Below are 9,462 nucleotides of genomic sequence, written 5' to 3'. Positions count from 1 at the left end.
CCAGTTGATGAAGATATTCAATAGCCATTTTGCCTTCACTTTGGAAGAAAATAAATTCACCTGAACAGTGATACCTCAGTGTTGTACTGATAGTCCTTATTTCTTGAATATTTCTTGAATTAAGAATAAGAATTTTGAATTAAGAAAATAGAAATAGTCTTTATTTCTTGAAAATCCTGAAGGTTGATCTTAATGACCTGAAGGTCCCTACAGGTTCTACTTTGTTGCAATATGTGGATGTTTAATTCTTTGCTCTCTTTCTCAAGCTTCCTCACAAGAAGACAGCATCCTGTTGCTAAAGCTTTTAGTCTTAAAGGGATGTAAGGACACCAAGAGAACTATATAATCTTTCCAAACTCAGGTTCAATATTTAGGGCATCAGATATCAGAACAAGGGCTACACCTACATCCAGACAGATTTCATGGTGTCTTAAAACCCCAAAACTAAGTGACAGCTGTGAGATTTTCTTAGGCCTGTTGGTTACTGCTGAAACTGGATTCCAAATTTCTCTCTTATGGGCAAACCTCTATATATTTACTCAACAATAATAACCCCATCCCATATAGGAAAAATAATAACCCACCCCATATAGGAAAAAACAAGATGACAGAGACTTCAAGGCCTTAAAGGAGAGTCAGATTAATTCACTTGCCCTCTGGCATCGCAATAGTCAATTCCCTGTTTTCCTGTTTGTAAGTGAAAAGGAAAGGATTGCCTTTGGGGTACTCATCCAAAAACACAAGGACCAGTATCAACCCATAGGATATTACAGGCAGCAACTGGACTGTATGGCATGAGGGTACACCCCTTACCTTAGAGACATTACAACCATTTCCTTGTCAACTACAAATTGGCAATTAACAAGAGCATTGCCAACAACATAGCAACAGTGACATTTGCCATCTGTCTCTATGGAGACTGAACCCTATGCTGCTATAGCTGTTAACCTTCAATAACCCTTAAGGGAGTTCAAGGTGGAGTGAGGCACTCTGTACTCCAGGGAATCTGGTTGGACGGGTCTTTAGATAGTTGGATGTTTTTAGGAAGAGATTTTATGATCTCAATCCTTACATCTCCTCATATCTAGAGAAGCACTAAATCCCTTCATGGTGACATCAGATCCTCATGACTAACAAAAAACCTTTTGAAAAATGAATGACACTTCTTATTTAAAGTGACAATGGTAAATAGTGTCCTGAGGATGCTATTATACCTCCTTTTGGTGTTTTTAAGAAAGTATCTCTATGTAATACTACTTCATCACAACAGGTTAAAATATACTCTTATATGAGCTTACATTTTAGCCAAGATCAAAATTGCGAATAGTCATACTGATAGTTGATATGCTTTTAGAGTAGCTTATGATTTTGGAATATTGTGGAAGCAATAAGTCTTTCTTATTTCCAGGGGAAATACAATTAAAAATGGCCCCAATGTTCAGGATTTATTGAATGCAATACTTTTAACAACTGCTTTAGCTACGATTAAGATTCAAGAGCATTCTAAATTTGATTCTACAAGAACTAGGGGTAATCGTCTTGCTAATATTTCTGCAAGGAATGCTACTTTTAAAGGGATCAACAGTAGCAAAACCTCTGTCATGGTCCAAAGGGCTACTTCCCCAAATAATAATTTAGAAACACTGGCTAAAGAAGCCCAACGATTGGCCTCAGAAAAGGAAAACCAAGACTGGGAATTCAACAACTATTGATATGATAGATAAAGCTCTGGTTTGGACCAAATAACAACCCAGTCTTACCAGAGACTACAATTCCCACTCTTAACCACTTGTACATGCATCAAATAATCAGTCTACTGACAAAATGGTAGCCTTCATAAAGCAATATTGGTTGGGAAACATTATCAAGGCTGCAAATATTGCCTATGTCACTTGTCCACTTGTCTGAAGTACAACCAGGGAAAACAGCTTCCAGGCATTTAAAATGCTTAATGGACCACTGAAGTTCTGGTAAATATATTTACACAACTTCCTTTGTCTAATGGACACAAATATGTTTTAGTCACAGTCTGTGTTTTCACCTTGGACTGAAGCCTTCCCTTGTAGTAGATAGACTACTGCTTCTTCTGTGGCTAAGGTCCTATTGGTAAAGATTATTCCTACTTGGGGAACTCCTCTCAAAGTCCACAGTTATCAAGGAACCCAGTTCACTGGCCAGGATACTTCGACCAATCTGCACTGTTTGACCAGTTTTACAACACTTTCACTGTGCCAACCATTCTAAATCCTCTGCTTTAGCCTAATGCAATAATGACATTATTAAAACTCATTTGAAATACTTTGTAGAAGCCCTCCAAATTGGTCAAAATTATTGCTGTTGGCTCTTCTAAATCTTAAATCTACACTTTTTTAAACTCATAAACACTCATTCTTTGAGACAGAGGATACTCAATGTACTTGGCACCAGGTTTTTTTTGACTCACACTAACAAAATGAGAGATTCTCCAATACCGCAAAGACCTAATTGTTTATAAAACAAATAACCATGTTTTGGTAGAGTAATATTTTCAGAATGTATCCTCAGTAGATGAAAGTCTTAAGCTTCATACCTTACAATCTGGAGATTTTATCTATTGGAAAAAAACCCTCAAGAAGAACTTCTTTCAACCCTGTTGAAAAAGCCCTTATCAAGTACAGCTAACAGAACCTTGTGCCACTCAACTCTGAGAAACAGAATCTTGGATTCTCATCACACAACTAAAGAAAGCACAAGCCCTGCCTAGACCTGCATATCATCTGGTAACCGAAAAATAAATATTTCTCAAATGGAAACTAGTGACATCGGAGGAGACAGCTTTCCCAAGACTAGCTGGATGATTCTCACCTAATCACTGATAACAACATAACCATTCAGATGATTTCCAATGTCTATTATCTTGAGCATTAGTTAGAAAGTGCCTGAAAGTTTTCTTCCCTGCCCCTCCTTGTCACCTGAACATGATCTTAACAGGTTTACAATCTGTGGTCCTTCCCTTTTGAAGGAGAGAAAGGAGCTGAAACGAGAACACCTGACACCTAATTGGCAAGGTTTCCCAGAGAGAACTTGATCAAAAGAAGAAAATGTAAAACACTAATAAACAGAAACTTCAATTCGACTTGGGAGACCAGAACAGGGAACCCTCAATGAACTCAAAAGTCCAACAGGGAAAAGAAACACTCTTCTTACCTGGCTGACACACAGCCAGTGAAAAGCCATGGACGCCAGGTGGCGCTAGAGGTATAAAGAATCCACGCACCAATGCAGGAGACCTAAGAGAAGGTGGTTCAATCCTTGAGCGGGAAAGATCCTCTGGAGGAAATGTCAACCTACTACAGTACTTCAGTATTCTTGCTGGAAGAATTCCATGAACAGAGGACTCTGGCGGGCTACAATCCAAGGGGTCACAAAGAGTCAGATAGCATGAGCATCAGAATACACACTGTTTACTAGAACTTACAGCTTTCTCTACCTCCCAAGAAAACTGTTCTCCTTCTGTTGCCACAGGGGGCCTTGCACATGGGTCATCATGGTTATTGGCCCCAAACTACCATTCTCTGCTGATCCTGAATAAACTCATCTTCAGTGGAAAAATATCTGGCAGTCTGTTTGTTTCAGGTCACAAATATTAATCAGATCAGATCAGTTGCTCAGTCGTGTCCGACTCTTTGCAACCCCATGAATTGCAGCACGCCAGGCCTCCCTGTCCATCATCAACTCCCGGAGTTCACTCAGACTCACGTGCATCGAGTCAGTGATGCCATTCAGCCATCTCATCCTCTGTCGTCCCCTTCTCCTCCTGCCCCGAATCCCTCCCAGCATCAGAGTCTTTTCCAATGAGTCAACTCTTCTCATGAGGTGACCAAAGTACTGGAGTTTCAGCTTTAGCATCATTCCTTCCAAAGAAATCCCAGGGCTGATCTCATTCAGAATGGACTGGTTGGATCTCCTTGCAGTCCAAGGGACTCTCAAGAGTCTTCTCCAACACCACACTTCAAAAGCATCAACTCTTCGGTGCTCAGCCTTCTTCACAGTCCAACTCTCACATCCATACATGACCACAGGAAGAACTATAGCCTTAACTAGCAGACCTTTGTTGGCAAAGTAATGTCTCTGCTTTTGAATATGCTGTCTAGGTTGGTCATAATTTTCCTTCCAAGAAGTAAGCGTCTTTTAATTTAATGGCTGCAGTCACCATCTGTAGTGATTTTGGAGCCCAGAAAAATAAAGTCTGACACTGTTTCCCCATCTATTTCCCATGAAGTGATGGGACTGGATGCCATATTCTTCGTTTTCTGAATGTTGAGCTTTAAGCCAACTTTTTCACTCTCCACTTTCACTTTCATCAAGAGGCTTTTGAGTTCCTTTTCACTTTCTGCCATAAGGGTGATTTCATCTGCATATCTGAGGTTATTGATATTTCTCCCGGCAATCTTGATTCCAGCTTGTGTTTCTTCCAGTCCAGCGTTTCTCAGGATGTACTTTGCATATAAGTTAAATAAACAGGGTGACAATATACAGCCTTGACGAACTCATTTTCCTATTTGGAACCAGTCTGTTGTTCCATGTCCAGTTCTAACTGTTGCTTCCTGACCTGCATACAAATTTCTCAAGAGGCAGCTTGAGAAGTCTGGTATTCCCATCTCTTTCAGAATTTCCCACAGTTTATTGTGATCCACACAGTCAAAGGCTTTGGCATAGTCAATAAAGCAGAAATAGATGCCTTTCTGGAATTCTCTTGCTTTTTCCATGATCCAGCGGTTGTTGGCAATTTGATCTCTGGTTCCTCTGCCTTTTCTAAAACCAGCCTGAACCTCAGGAAGTTCACGGTTCACATATTGCTGAAGTCTGGAGAATTTTGAGCATTACTTTACTAGCGTGTGAGATGAGTGCAATTGTGTGGTAGTTTGAGCATTCTTTGGCATGGCCTTTCTTTGGGATTGGAATGAAAACTGACCTTTTCCAGTCCTGTGGCCACTGCTGAGTTTTCCAAGTTTGCTGGCATATTGAGTGCAGCACTTTCACTGCATCATCTTTCAGGATTTGGAATAGCTCAACTGGAATTCCATCACCTCCACTAGCTTTGTTCATAGTGATGCTTTCTAAGGCCCACTTTACTTCACATTCCAGGATATCTGGCTCTAGGTCAGTGATCACACCATCGTGATTATCTGGGTGGTGAAGATCTTTTTTGTATAGTACTTCTGTGTATTCTTGCCATCTCTTCTTAATATCTTCTGCTTCTGTTAGGTCCATACCATTTCTGTCCTTTATCGAGCCCATGTTTGCATGAAATGTTCCTTTGGTATCTCTGATTTTCTTGAAGAGATCTCTAGTCTTTCCCATTCTGTTGTTTTCCTCTATTTCTTTGCACTGATCGCTGAAGAAGGCTTTCTTATCTCTTCTTGCTATTCTTTGGAACTCTGCATTCAGATGTTTATATCTTTCCTTTTCTCCTTTGCTTTTCCCTTCTCTTCTTTTCACAGCTATTTGTAAGGCCTCCTCAGGCACCTATTTTGCTTTTTTGCATTTCTTTTCCATGGGGATGGTCTTGATCCCTGTCTCCTGTACAATGTCACGAACCTCAATCCATAGTTCATCAGGCACTCTATCTATCAGATCTAGCCCCTTAAATCTATTTCTCACTTCCACTGTATAATCATAAGGGATTTGATTTAGGTCATACCTGAATGGCCTAGTGGTTTTCCCTACTTTCTTCAATTTAAATCTGAATTTGGCAATAAGGGGTTCATGATCTGAGCCACAGTCAGCTCCTGGTCTTGTTTTTGCTGTTGTTTGCTGTTTGCTTGTTGTTGACCATCTGGTGATGTCCATGTATAGAGTCTTCTCTTGTGTTGTTGGAAGAGGGTGTTTGCTGTGACCAGTGCATTCTCTTGGCAAAACTCTATTATTTTTTGCCCTGCTTCATTCCATATTCCAAGGCCAAATTTGCCTGTTACTCCAGGTGTTTCTTGACTTCCTACTTTTGCATTCCAGTCCCCTATAAGGAAAGGGCATCTTTTGTGGGTGTTATTTCTAAAAGGTCTTGTAGGTCTTCATAGAACCGTTCAACTTCCACTTCTTCAGCGTTACTGGTTGGGGCATAGACTTGGATTACTGTGATATTGAATGTCTTGCCTTGGAAACGAATAGAGATCATTCTATGGTTTGAGATTGCATCCAAATACTGCATTTCAGACTCTTTTGTTTACCAAGATGGCCACTCCATTTCTTCTGAGGGATTCCTGCCTACAGTAGTAGATATAATGGTCATCTGAATTAAATTCACCCATTCCAGTCCATTTCAGTTCACTGATTCCTAGAATGTCGACATTCACTCTTGCCATCTCTTGTTTGACCCCTTCCAATTTGCCTTGATTCATGGACCTGACATTCCAGGTTCCTATGCAATATTGCTCTTTACAGCATCGGACCTTGCTTCTATCACCAGTCACATCCACAGCTGGGTGTTCTTTTTGCTTTGGCTTCATCCCTTCATTCTTTCTGGAGTTATTTCTCCACTGATCTCCAGTAGCATATTGGGCACCTACTGACCTGGGGAGTTTCTCTTTCAGTATCCTATCATTTTGCCTTTTCATACTGTTCATGGGGTTCTCAAGGCAAGAATACTGAAGTGGTTTACCATTCCCTCGTCCAGCGGACCACATTCTTTCAGATCTTTCCACCATGACCCCCCCATCTTGGGTTGCCCCACGGGCATGGCTTAGTTTCACTGAGTTAGACAAGGCTGTGGTCCTAGTGTGATTAGATTGACTAGTTTTCTGTGAGTATGGTTTCAGTGTGTTTGCCCTCTGATGCCCTCTTGCAACACCTACCGTTTTACTTGGGTTTCTCTTACCTTGGGTGTGGGGTATCTCTTCACGGCTGTGCCAGCAAAATGCAGCCATTGCTCCTTACCTTGGATGAGGGGTATCTCCTCACCGCCGCCATTCCTGACTTTCAACGTGGGATAGCTCCTCTAGGCCCTCCTGTGCCCACGCAGCCACGGCTCCTTGGACGTGGGGTAGTTACCTGCAAATTAAGATTGTTCAATGCCCAATTAATTAGAAGACAACTGCTACTCCAAGACCAAAATCAGATATGAAAATATAATTTGGGGTGAGAATAATTCTGCTTCATAGGAGAAGGTCAAAATATTGATAACTCTGCTTAAAATCCTGTAAACATTCAGATACTTTCTCTTAGCTATGTGCACTGAACCTTCAGAGTTTTTCCAATCCGAACTCATTATCTACAGTGCTCTGAAATGCACATTCAAAATACCTTATTTCATGGTTAGTAGTTTTTTATTTTCTTCCTTCTGTAAGAACATATTTTCAACGATTCTCTGCAACAAAAATGTGTACTACTGTCTTTAGAAAATAGATTCATCAGTAATTTGAACTGACTCTAGTCCTAAATATTACACATTAAACAGACACATCTGCTTCCTTATGAAGGCCCACACATCAAGGTTAGAAAATATCATCTCTCTCCTGGGAGTATTCCAGTGGCTACATGATGATAACTGACACAAGAACATTTTGAATACAAGAGAACACATGTAGGAAATCCACTTCAGGAAGCAGTAAACAGAGTGCAAATCACAGACTCTGGTGATCTCTGTATCCTCCATCATTTTACATTCCTAAACCTGATTCCATTTCATATTCTTAATCCCGTGCTCCCTTTTAAACTATAAATTAATAGATCATCAAAGCAGTTAGTATGATCATAGTGTAAAAGTATTTCAGGTAATTTTTTTTTTAATTCTTTGTTTTTAAATGCAATCTTAGCCACTCAGAGGAAACTTGTCAGATACAAATATAGATTATATGTTATAATCACATTATATGCTTTTATTTATTGGTTATAATTTGTTATTTAGGTCATTCTAATAGATAGATAGATAGGACTCCTGATTCAAGTTAAGTGTGTTAAGCGCAAGACTGTAAGCACATCACACAATATATTGAGCAAATCAGGAGTAAAGAGTGAGTGGTCAGGTCTGGAAGAGAGCAAGATCAAAACAAGTGCATACTCTGCTCTTGTTACTCTTTAATTACTATTTCCTTAAAAAACTACTCAAATAGTGGTCTATTTATGTTTATTTTTTTTCTTGGATTATTTATTGAAATGATAGAGTGTATTGTTTTTTCAATTTTATTTAACTTTACAATATTGTATTGGTTTTGCCATATATCAAAATGAATCTGCCACAGGTATACATGTGTTCCCCATCCTGAATGCTCCGCCCTCCTCCCTCCCCATACCATCCCTCTGGGTCATCCCAGTGCACCAGCCCCAAGCATCCAGTATCGTGCATCGAACCTGGACTGGTGACTCATTTCAAACAGCATCAAGCAAATAGTCACTGGTTCAGCTTCAATCTGCCTGCCAAAAAGGCATCTGTGATGATTATCATGCATTCATTTACCATGGTAAATATTAAATAAGTCCCTATTATGTTTCAAGCATTGTTGTAAATTCTGGTGTTCAGCAGTGAGCAATGCAGAGTATAGTATACATTAAACCAGTAAACATATAATGCATATTATTTCATATACTGATGTGCTATGTAGAAAATAACCAGAGTGAAGAAAACAGAGTAAATGGAATGGGATGAGATTGTTTTGGAAGAGGATTTAAAGAAATGTGTCAAGAAAGAGATATTTGAACGCAGACCAGCTGGATGAGAAGTGACCCTTATCAGCACACAGGGAGGGAATGCCGAGAAGAAAGCAATCAGCAAGCTTAGAGATACTGAGGCAGAAAGAGATCAGAATAGTTGGAGGAAAGAAAGAAAGAAAGAGAATGTGGCTGAACTGCAGGTAACAAGGAGGAGAATGGTACCTGTTGATATTGTAAAAGTAGACAGCTTATAGACCACCAAAAATAAAAAAATTGATAAATAAATAAATGAAGAAACTGAGGACTTTGGTTTTACTGTAGATATGATTTAAAGCTCTGAGAGATTTTTTAAATGGAAGATACATGATTTGAATTGCCCTAGGGGAAGGGGCAGGAACAAACACACTGCTTGACTGACAATAGTGTCTGCAGGCTGACCAGCTAGGATGTAACATTAATAACACAGATGAAGGATTATGATTCCTGGAAATGAGTGTTTGTTGTGGATAACAAATGTCTGGCCTCTAGATGTCCTGTGGTCATAGATAATTAGTACACAGATATGGGAGACAATGAGGAAAAGGAGAGCCTTGGATTACTCTGAAATTGTGTCCTCAGAGAGTAGGTAATTGGTGTTTGTATGGGTAGTTATTCATCTGGATGCCAAGCGGGTATCTGGGCAAGCCCATTTGCATTTGTCCTCGGTCACAAGCCATTCTCAATATGTCTATTCTCTGCACTGAGCCAAGAGAGCCAGCACAGGAGGGAAGCTGACCTTTGAGGACAGCCTCCTTTGGGCTCACTTGCCAGCACTATTCTCACTGAGTTCAGTCA

General features: G+C 40.0%; 1 pseudogene; it reads right to left on the bottom strand.

Annotated features, from left to right (window-relative positions):
* Nucleotides 1–5,688: 5,688 nt before the first annotated feature.
* On the bottom strand, nucleotides 5,689–6,948 carry LOC138990242 (craniofacial development protein 2-like; annotated as a pseudogene).
* Nucleotides 6,949–9,462: the final 2,514 nt, after the last annotated feature.

This window comes from Bos mutus, chromosome 12, assembly GCF_027580195.1.
Source record: "Bos mutus isolate GX-2022 chromosome 12, NWIPB_WYAK_1.1, whole genome shotgun sequence".
Lineage (NCBI taxonomy): Eukaryota > Metazoa > Chordata > Mammalia > Artiodactyla > Bovidae > Bos > Bos mutus.
This window is presented reverse-complemented; position numbering and strand designations above follow the sequence as displayed.